Below are 11,703 nucleotides of genomic sequence, written 5' to 3' on the forward strand. Positions count from 1 at the left end.
AATGAACGAAGATGGACAAGTCATCAGAAACAAGGCAAGGCTTGTTTGTAAAGGCTATTCACAAATTGATGGAATTGACTTTGAAGAAACATTTGCACCAGTAACTCGTGTGGAAGCTATCAGGATGTTCTTGGCATTTGCTTGCTCAAAAGGATTCAAAATCTATCAAATGGATGTAAAATCAGCATTTCTGAATAACTCGTGTGGAAGCTATCAGGATGTTCTTGGCATTTGCTTGCTCAAAAGGATTCAAAATCTATCAAATGGATGTAAAATCAGCATTTCTGAATGGGGAACTCAAGGAAGAAGTCTACATGGAGCAACCAGAAGGGTTTGATCTAACAAAAGGAAAAGACTTAGTCTGTAAGTTGAAAAAGGCATTATATGGGTTGAAGCAAGCTCCTAGAGCATGGTATGCAAGACTAGATCACTATCTACAACAACAAGGCTTCAAGAAGGGAGTGACAGGAAGTAATCTCTACATAAAGACAGATGAAGGTAAGTTACTAGTCACACTTGTTTATGTTGATGATCTGATTTTTGCTAGCAATAATGATGAGATGAGCCATGAATTTTCTCAAAACATGTCAAAAGAGTTCGAGATGTCGATGATAGGAGAGTTATCTCACTTCCTTGGACTACAAGTATCTCAAACCAGAGCAGGATTGTTTATATCTCAAGCCAAATACCTTAAAGACATGCTTAAAAGATATGGAATGGAAGATTGTGCACCCATGAGCACACCTATGACCACAAATTGCAAATTGAGCAAAAATGATGACTCCCCTCCAGTAGATGCAACTCATTACAGGTCAATAATTGAAGCCCTTCTGTACTTAACTGATACAAGACCTGACATAATGCAGGCAGTAGGAATGGTGGGAAGATTCAATCTACTCCTAAACAATCCCGTTTGTTAGCTGTGAAAAGAATTCTTAGATATCTGAAAGGAACTCCTGATTTCGATCTTTGGTACCCTAAGAGCTCAACACTGACTGTAACTGCATACACCGATGCCGATTGGGCCGGAAGTGTAGATGATCGGAAAAGTACTAGTGGAAATGCATTCTTCCTGGGAGACTGTTTAGTATCTAAAACAGACATCCATATCATTATCCACAGTCGAAGCCGAGTATGTAGCTGCAGCACACTGTTGTACTCAAATACTATGTATGAAGGAAGCTCTAAAAGATGTCAACATAGGTACAAATCAACCAATTACCATCTATTGTGATAACACAAGTGCTATCAGTCTCAGCAAAAATCCAGTGATGCACTCAAAAGACCAAACATATACCAATCAAGTATCATTTCCTTCGTGAACAAGTAGCTGAACAAAACATCATCTTGGAATATATCAATACTAAGGAGCAGATAGCTTATATTTTCACAAAAACTCTTCCTCGAGAAGCATTTGAACATCTTCGTCAAAAGATGGGGGTTATCTCTTTAGCATCACTCAAGTTCATTCATAAAGATGTTGCAGGACAGGGGGAGCAATTCGACAGGGGGAGTCCATATGCATTCCTTTGCCATTGATGTCAAAGGGGGAGAGCAGAAGAATATTGCCATCAATAACAAAGGGGGAGATTGTTGACATAGATTGTCATTGATGTCAATATGGCAATATTCGAGGAGCCAGAGGAAGCAAAGAGAGCCATCAGAGGGAGCAAATAGAGCCATCGAAGGGAGCAAAGAGAGCCATCGAAGGAAGCAAACAGAGCCATCGGAGGGAGCAAACAGAGCCATCGGAGGAAGCAAACAAAGCCAATGGAGGAAGCAAACAGAGCTATTGGAGCCATCGGAGGAAGCAAACAGAGCTATCGGGAGCTATCAGAGCAAAGTATGGCAAAGAATGCCAAAGAATACACTATCGGGAGCTATCAAGAGCAATATAGTGTATATGCATGCAAATACACTATCGAAGGCGGAAGACTTAGTTATATTGCAAATACACTATCGAAGGCGAAAGACTTAGTTATAGTGGAATACACTATCGGAGCGGAGAAGTATATATAGCGGCGATATGATAATCGGCGGTTCGGTTATGTGCCATCACCCCAAACCCCCGATAGCGACATATATGTGTGGACCCGACGAAACATATAAGTTCGGGTGCATAAACAGTGAAGTCCGCCAAAAGTGTTCCGAAGCATGTTTTTAGTGTATTTTAGATTTTCGGGCTCTAAGCCTTGGCGCATTAAAACATGCAAATTTGCAATATATATATATAAATATCGTATAACTGCGATATGTGTGGACCATGAAATGGTTTAATGATATATCGCATCCGCCCATCGCAATAATACAAAGGGGTGTCACCCCTGAAAGCGCCGATTGCGATACATGTTGCGGACCCGATGCAACATTACAAGTTGGCTTAATATAATATCGCATCCGCAGGTGAATCGGCCATCGGCCATCGGGAAGCTGCGACTGCCGATTGCAATATATGTAGCGGATCCGATAAAGTTATAAATGCGAGCGTAATAAATTTGAAGTCCGCCCTTTAACGTTTCGATCGTTTTTTTCATATATTCCTGTGTATTACTTTCGCGACCATAAAAAGGCGGGTCCACATTCCCGGTGCATCCAACCCTCCACCGTTGATCATCCCTTTGTGGATCCAACAGTCTACATATATTTCGGATGGACATGTAGCTCGAGGAATACCTTCCCGAAAAGCGGTATCCTCTTCCTTCCCGCTACTACGTGTCGCTTGCCGAGTGGAATCGGAAGCCATCCTCTGAATACTAGTTCCCGCTTATGCCCCTTTCAAAATACCACTTGTGGTATAAGAATATCTGTATTGAGCGGGGTTTTTGAAGGCCAAAATGCATAAGAAATGCTCCCGATAGTTCAAAAGGCCTGAATGATGCCGATTGCGATGGCGGTGGTGACATGGCAGCTTTCTCTGTGTATTTTGGTCCTCGCCATTGAATCAACATGTCCCAGGAGTGTTGGTGAGCACGAAGAGACAGAGGAAGCTACAGCGACCGAAAAGCTAGGAAGCTGAAGGGTAAGCCAGCGGAGAGGAAACCGAAAAGCCAAAGCAATGAAGAAGAGGGAAGCCAAAGGACAAGCCAGCGTAGAGGAAGCTAAAGCGAGCATTGAAGAAGCCGAAGAGCTAGTGGAAAGCAGAAACGAACAGTCAGAGGCATCAGGAACACAAAAACAGGAAAAAACAAGAAAGTGTGTGCGTATAATCAGAGTGAGAGGAAGCCATAGTTGAGGTAGAGGCGGGAGAAGCAAGAGAACAGAAGTGAAGCATAAGCTCAGCAGGCTTGGGAGCTGAGAACAACAGCAAAACATACTCTAACAGGTTATAGTAAAGGGTTGGAGCCCGCGGGGTTGGAGCCTCAAAATTAAAAGGATTGGAGTCCTTGGGAGTTGGTGCTCCTAGGTCCAGGACAGTTGTCTTGGTAGAACAGAGTTGGCGCTCTGGAGGTTGAAGCCTCACAAAGATCCAAGTTGGTGCTTGGCAACTGAATGCAACCACCTATATATTGTATTTATTTCATTGCACTAATTATATTAATAAAAGCATTTATATCAGCTATCTATTTTTGTGTTCCTTATATATAAATATTTTGGTGATAAAAAGAACAATTAAAAAGAAATATTGATTCACCCCCCCCAAGTATTTCCAACAACTACATCATCGTTAGTAATGCATCTTTCTTTTAAAGATTTTTCTATCTAGAGGTTTAAGGTTCGATTCGCTCTCACACCTATTGCTGTGTTGCATCAATGAACTGGACAGATTGTTGTGTTGCATTTCAAAAATGTAAAATTTTCTCCACAACTTTTTAATTGTCTTTCCCCTATCATTGTGTTGCATCAGTGAATTGGACAGACTGTTGTGTTGCATTTCAAAAATGTAAAATTAACATTGAAAAATATAGAAAGTAAAGTACTGATGCATAAGAACCAATTATTATATCCATTAGAGTTCATCATTTATATACTAAATATATAAATGAAGTAATCTTAAATTTTAATTTCAAGACATTTTTCCAAAAAATGTAAAATCTCCATTAGACTGCATCATTTATATACTAAATACATGAATTTTAAATCTCCATTAGATTGCATCATTTATATACTAAATCTCCATTAGAACATTTTAGAGAAAGCATCAAACCGTTGCAACGACATCCTCTTAGGAAACCTAACTGAGGAATTCGGGGAATTCGGGCAAGATTGTGTTAGAATTTTGGATGGAACATCATTCGAAACTCTCAGGAGCAGTCTTAATTCCATCGGAAGCAGAGTATCTACCGGGAATGGACCCAAACTGGAGGTCAAACCCATAGTAGCTGTTACCTTGAATGGGGAAACCTGGAAACTATGTAGGTTACCTTCTATTAACCCTGACGTAAAACCAGAGACCAGTCACCTATATGCTCCCTGCAATCCAATCGAGGGTTCAGAGAGAGCCCAGAAAAATAAACCATAGCCGGAATTGCCAATGGTAAAGATTGAGACCTGTCTAACCAAATGGGTGAAAGAACCTGCGTTGGTTCACCTGGTTAACGTGGGGAAATGCCAAAACAACAGAGTCGTCGACGCCAAGTTGCAGAGCTCAGCCATGAGGAGCAGTGGAGAGCAAATGAGCCAAACTGAGGGCACGACTTCCCACGTTTGATACCCTAACTGATTGTGGAAGAAGGTGGACCGTCGGATTAGCTCCAGAAGAGACAACGGTTCAGATGTACCCAGCTGTCCACCCAAATGTATTTGAGTATCTCGAGGAACTTGATAAGGACACTTACTATCTATTCGAATATAAACAATATACACTTAGGGTAAATGCAGGATTAAAAATAATTTACCATCAATTAATTTATGAAGTTTGTGATAAATGTCAAGTTCTGAATAGTTCAGCATTGACCTAAAAATAATTCCCAGAAAACATTTTTTCTTTCCAAATTTAAAACTATTTTTTTCACGCCAAAAAAAAATCTGAATGATAATAATACGAACCAGAGATTGAACCTACTTCTAATGGCAAAATAAAGATTAATTTCTCTTGAAAATTAATAATTACAGGAATCGTGGTACCGGCCTTTACAAAAATTCCATAGCCAGAGAAAAAATTACAGTAATCGCAGTATTGGCCTCTAAGAAAATTCCTTTACCAGACAATAAAAAGAAAATTCGAATCGCCATATGAAAATTCATAGCCAGAGAAAAAACTTGAACCGAAATATAAATTAAATTGCTAATAATTTCCATTCGCCCAGACACAAAATTATACAGATTTCAACATTTTACAAAGCTCCATGCTCTGCTGACATCGTGCAGGGAGAAAAAGAGGTTGCAATTCATCGTAGCCATCCTTGTTTAAAAGATTCCAAAATACAACATATTAAAACAAAAAAGAATTCCTTCAAATCACACAGATCCGACTTCTAGCAATATCTCTGGCACAAACCTCGGGTTCTGGTAGAAGATTTAGTTAACAACTAAAAATCTAGAGACGTCACATATATACAATTTTGCCTTTTACATGGATAAGGGATCTGGCAGAAGACCAGGGCTCTAATTTAAGAAATAGAGATATTTAGAGGAGAAGACTAGGGCTTTAATTTAAGATCTAGAGATATTTAGAGGAGGTGAAGACTAGGGCTTTAATTTAAGATCTAGAGATATTTAAAGGAGTGTAAGATCTAGAGATATTTAAAGGAGTGTAAGTCTGTTCCTTTTAAACAGCAAACAACCAGTTGACTGGCTTTTCTGCTAGGGAAAAAAATCCACACTGCAACATAAAGCCGATTAAATTAATTTATGGCCAAGAAAAATATTTATTCAATAATTCGTGATTAGGGTCATCTTAGACTTTCTGCTTGTCATCATCCTCAAATCTGATAATATTTTCTGTGGATGAAAAAGTGCTTCATGTTCACTAAAACTCAACTGTATCAATGATTTTGTTTGCCACGAGATAGTCGCTCCCTGAAACGTTGTGCCTTTTTCTTTCCAATGATGTTTCTTACAACAAAACTGCGATTGATTCTCACAACAAAATTCAATCTTTGGACCTATAACAGTTTAATTGTGTGTGTGTAATATTGTAATTATTAAAGAAAATTTATGTATTGATTCTATAAAACTTTTGCAAATCTGGTATATGCCCGAGAACTGTAACCCTTGAAAGAAGGGACGGTATGGGGGAGGGGTCTCTGGCTTTGCAGGGAAGTTCCAGTAATGAAACATGAGGGAAAAGAAAATTGCTTCTGAAGTAGTCATAATAAAAGATGACACAGTGGAAGCAGAATGAAAACCAGTCCCGTTATCACCTACAGGAAAGTGTGCCTGTGCTAGAGAAGACCTAGCAAAATTGGTACTGCCAAAACCAGATTGGAGGCCTGGAACCTCTCTGCTCAAACCTGTTTCCATGACTCAACGACGTGGTATTTTTCGTGGTTACAACCTGCGGAAGCTCCACCGAGCCCTTGACACGGATAAATATTAGGCCGGTAGGTAATAGGAAGGGAAACAGACCTTATGGCCAAGAGGGTTAACCGTGAACCCCAAGCTCTTGAAATCATAACTGTTGTTACAAAGATAACTCGATAAAAACAAAATAAGACTTTGCGAAATATTTTATGAATACAGTAGAAGTTAATTGATTATAACTAGTTTCGGAAAATAAATTATGTTATGTATAGGAGAAATACCCTTGTTAGGTGAACTGGGTTGTCGAAGGGGTTGAGACCAGGCTGCCGAGTGCACAGCTACCGAGTCCAGTCCCCTTCGAACCTCTGTTCAAGTTACTCTGTTCAGGTATAAACTGTTCCTCTGTTCAGCGATAAGTTGTAGTTTAAAGAGCAGGAACAAAATCGTAAGTAGCTCACTGCCTGTAATAGGAAACTATGTCATTTGCACCTGAAAACTGTGTAGGTTACCTTCTATCAACCCTGACGTAAAACCGGAGACCAGTGACCAGTATGCTCGCTGCAATCCAATCGATGGTTCAGAGAGCCCAGAAAAATATTGGCATGGCCTATTGGAGCATGACGAACGAATTATGGTATCGTTTTTAATAACATTTCAAGTAGGTATGGCATGCCATCCATTAACCAAAGTATCAGATTACCATAATAATTATTCAAAGAACGCATATACTCCTAGGTGTTAAAGCATAGGGTAATAATTAAAAAAAAATATTACTTATTTCTGATTGTGTTAAAATTTTAAGTTTTACACGTTACAAGTGGTTACAAACAATACCATCCATTATGTGCATGTTTATATTTTTATTGGGTTGCCTCTAGCATTTTACTAATTATAAAACACCCCACGTAAGTTGAATAAAAATGCTCGGGATAACTAAAAACCACAATGCATCACCAATTCATTTGACTATGTAGTTTTAGGAAAGAAATGAGAAATGAAATCATTATATAATTTAATAAGGTTATATAAATTAAATAATTGATAAATATATAATTAAATTTATTATATTATTAATTAGATGAATTATTTAGAATTATAATTTTTTTTAAGTTTAGTACTAAAAAAGATTTACATATTGAAATTTCTCTTTTTATATGAATTTAACTAATCTTAAATTTGGTTTTTTCAATTTTTATGTTTTCGTTTTTTAGTTAAATTTATATTACTATTTTTACTTCAATTCTTTTTCATTTCTTTCCTATAAGATAAAAAATTTCTAATACCTAATATTTCAAATCAAATGGATAAATGAGTTAAATAAATAGAACTTGAAAAATTACTTGAAGTTATAATTAAATAATATATATAATTATTAAAGATATTTATTTCACACTTAAAGAAAAATGGTTGATTGTGTTAAGAATCTCAACGAATTTCAAGACATTTTTCCAAAAAATATAAAATTAACATTGAAAAATATAGAAAGTAAAGTAAATACATGAATTTAAGTAATCTTATACATTATATTTTAAAAAGAAAGCAACATTCCACTTAAAAAAAAAAAAAAAAATTATCAACTAATTTTGCATGAATTAACATTATATATTATGAAATATAAACTAATTTCCTATATTTAATATTTTTACAACATCTTCTATTGAATGAGCATGAACCTTTAATAATTCCTCCTCATCAACCAACTCTTTCATTGGCTTAAATACTATCAAAACATTACTTAACTTTCAAGGATAATATAATGAAACACAATTTTGGTTTTTTCAATTTTTATGTTTTCGTTTTTTAGTTAAATTTACATTATTATTTTTACTTCAATTCTTGCACCTTTCTTTCCTATAAAATAAAAAATTTCTAATATCTAATATTTCAAATCAATTGGATAAATGAGTTAAGGAAATAGAACTTAAAATTTTAGTTGAAGTTATAATTAAATATAATATATATAATTATTAAAGATATTTATTTGACTAAAGATAGGGATTGAAATATTTAATTTGTATAATTTATTAATAAAATCAAATTAAATGGAATAAATAAGTTAAAGAAATAGAACTTAAAAATTTAATTGAAGTTATAACTAAATAATATATATAATTATTAAATATATTTATTTCACCAAAGATAGAGATTGAAATATTTAATTTATATAAATTTATTAATAATATCAAATTAAATGGATAAATGAGTTAAAGAAATAGAACTTAAAAATATAGTTGAAGTTATAACTAAATAATATATAGAATTATTAAAGGTCTAATTAAGCTAAAGTAAATTGAAAAAAAATGATGAGATAATAACTTTATTTGATTGGTCAATTTTTTTATTTTTTTTATTTTATTAGATTGGTCAAAAAGATATTTTCTAAAAAGGGTTTCAAACATAATTAAGATTAAAAGTAAAATCAAAAGTTAAATGTTCTAGTTCATGAATTAGGATATTTAAATTACAAATTCATAACATTGAGGATTTATTATCATGAGGTAAATTTACAGAGATTATAATTTGAGAAAGAGACTAGGTGAGTAAGAATTACGAAGGTCCAAAAATTATTAATTAAATTCCTTGAACATGCTAATTATGTTAGATGGATAAAATGGAGGGGTGATTAATAATTAGAAAAACAAAATTAAAATAAATTTAATGTGTAAAACATTGTAAAAAATAAGAAAACTTAGGAATTGGAAGAAGATAAGAAATTGATGGTGGGTTTTTAATTAAATGGATAAATGAGTTAAAGAAATAGAAGGAATTTTTTTTTCGAGCTGCGCTGCGAGAGCCCTAGCCGTCTCTGGCTCGCCTTCACTGAAGCCGCAGGCCGTCCCAGCCCTTTGGCTGCGCAGAAGGGCAGCGTATTCTCCATCTCTTGGCTGCTGGGTGTTCCTCCGCGCGCCCTCGTGGCTGTTGCGCCCCCGCGCACAGCTCTGAGGCGCTCTCACCATGGATCCTTCAGGGGGCCTCTCCAACCCGCCTCCAGAGGTGATAGCCTTTAAAGCAATGATCGAAGCAGCCCCGAAACGAGTGCCATCGGCGACTCAACAGAAGTTCATCAAGAAAATGGAAAAAATCCCTTCAGTGGCCCTTCCTGAAGAAGAGACGTGCAAGGCAGCTCTAAACCTGGCAGAGAGAGGCCTCATTGGGCAGTTCACGGGCCTCTGGCCCTCCCCTAAATCAGTAGAAGACTGGACCCAAAGAAACTGGAACCCCCTAATCAAAGAAGGAGTCAAAAGCTACTTTGTAGGTAAAGGATTCTTTGTCTTTGTTTTTGAAAGCACAGAAGACAGAAGTTTAATTTTCAGAAATGGTCCATATTTTATGGGACCGCAGGGATTGTATTTGAACAAATGGTCCCCAGATTTCGACCCCTCCCAAGACATCCCATCAGCTGTTCCGGTCTGGGTGAGACTTCCCCATCTGCCGCTCCACTGCTGGAACCAAAAATCCCTAGAGAATATCGGAAACGCGCTGGGTAAATATATAGACAAAGCTGCAAGAAAAGATCAGTACTCTTGTGCTCGCATATGTGTTGAAGTCGATCTAGAGGAGGGGTTACCAGAAGCAATCAAGCTCACTGTCACCGGATGGACGCATATCCAGGAGCTGGACTACAAACAGTTACCCTTCAAATGTAGACACTGTCATGGGCATGGACATTTCGCCAAGCACTGCAAGAAAAGGGCAGAAGAGCAACCAGACAAACAAAATGGGGATCAATGGACCCTAGTTCAGAAAACAACTCTTCCAAAAAAAGGCTCCGGCAAAGGAAACACAACAGGAATCCCAAGCAGCTCTAAGCCCACTCAGGAAGGTGAAGCAAAAACAAAAGGGACAACAAGCACTCAGATTGACCCTGTAGCCCCAGAGCAGGAAAATCGAGCGCAGGAAGAAAGCACCCCTCCAAGCAACGATGGAGAAAAAGCAGTTCAGGTTGAAGTTACCCAAGGCAGCCCATCCAACCCTTCATATGCAGAAGTTGCAAAGAAAAAAGCCATAGAAAGCTCAGGTTCATCGGAGGATGAAACCTATGAGCGCCCCTTTAAAAGAGTTGGAAGGAAATCCCGAAAAGAAATAAGAGAAGAAGAGGCAGAGAGATTCAAAACTCAAGGAAGTCAAGCCACAATAGAAATGTCCATCGGACGAAATACCAGACCAAGGCCTTCCAAGGGAGGTCCCAATCCCCCTCTCAGTAAATAATGAAGTTTGTCTCTTGGAACTGCAGAGGACTGGGGAACCCCTCTAAACTAGAAGCAGTCAAGGATCTTCTCAAAACAGAACCCTCAGAAATCCTCATGCTCCAAGAGACCAAGATTGAAGGGCAAGCCCTTCTAGACATCAGTAAGGCAAAGTGGAATAAAAATACAGGCAAGGCAATCAGTGCCAGGGGCACCTCTAGAGGCCTGGCTACGCTTTGGTCAGATAACACTTTCCAGCTTCAAGACTCTAAAGAAACCTAGCACTGGATCTATACAGACCTCAAGCACAAAGCTAGTAAGTCGAACATCTCTCTTTTTGTTATGAAACCAGCTCAAGAAAAGATAGAAAAGATAAATCCACGCCTTAGAATTCAGCCTCTTCGAGGAGGCAACCTCCTTTACATTACATAAATGAACAATTCTTGGATGATACAAATGACAAAACCTCCTTTCTATATATAGGAGTCTAAGGAGTCACAATATAATCCAGCCGACCTAACAATAATAATATAAAGCCACAAAAATAACAATAGAGGGATTCTAAGGGGCACAGAAATAAAAATATGGGGGTAATAGGGGCACAACAATATAAATAAGGGGTATAACTACAATAGTAATGGGGTAATCACTAGTATTATAAGGACCCAACATGCCCCTCTCCTTCAAAAAAGTGTTGTCCTCAACGCTTGAGCAGTTCTGGATACTTCTGCATAAAATTCTCATCCTCCCATGTGGAATCTTCAGCGGATAAGTTCTTCCACTTGATAAGATACTCTGAAATTGATCGATTTCATAGCTGTCGAGTTCTTGTTTCTGTGACTGCTTCCGATTCCAATATAATTTTTCCTTCCTCGTCAAGTTCTGGCAATATTGTTTGAACTGGGAGCTTGTCGCCTATAACCTTCTTTACACATGAAACATGGAAAACTGGGTGCAATCGAGAAGCTGCAGGAAGCTCCAATTTGTATGCCGTAGTACCAATCTTTTCCAACACCTTGTACGGACCATAATACTTTGGTGATAATTTATTATCCTTCTTAGCTTGCTTTAGGGACATTTGCTTATATGGTTGTAGCCGTAGGAATACCCAATC

General features: G+C 37.4%; 1 protein-coding gene across 3 annotated transcripts in view; it reads right to left on the reverse strand.

Annotated features, from left to right (window-relative positions):
- Window positions 1-7,067, reverse strand: part of LOC149174313 (uncharacterized) — a 146,610-nt gene extending 139,543 nt beyond the window's left edge. Inside the window, exons 1-2 of one of the 3 annotated variants that reach the window (XM_089419316.1) lie at window positions 6,912-7,065; window positions 6,684-6,804 (exon numbers count right to left, since the gene is read on the reverse strand). The gene's annotated coding sequence lies outside the window, so the exon portion shown is untranslated. Of the gene's footprint in view, window positions 1-6,683; window positions 6,805-6,911 lie in introns of all 3 variants that reach the window. The other 2 variants (XM_089419318.1, XM_089419317.1) reach the window with 2 other exon arrangements.
- Between the last annotated feature and the right edge of the window lie 4,636 nt (window positions 7,068-11,703).

Source organism: Pinus tabuliformis, chromosome 4_1 (genome assembly GCF_031772625.1).
Source record: "Pinus tabuliformis cultivar Carrire ecotype Pingquan chromosome 4_1, CPIR1, whole genome shotgun sequence".
NCBI classification, from domain to species: Eukaryota; Viridiplantae; Streptophyta; class Pinopsida; order Pinales; family Pinaceae; genus Pinus; species Pinus tabuliformis.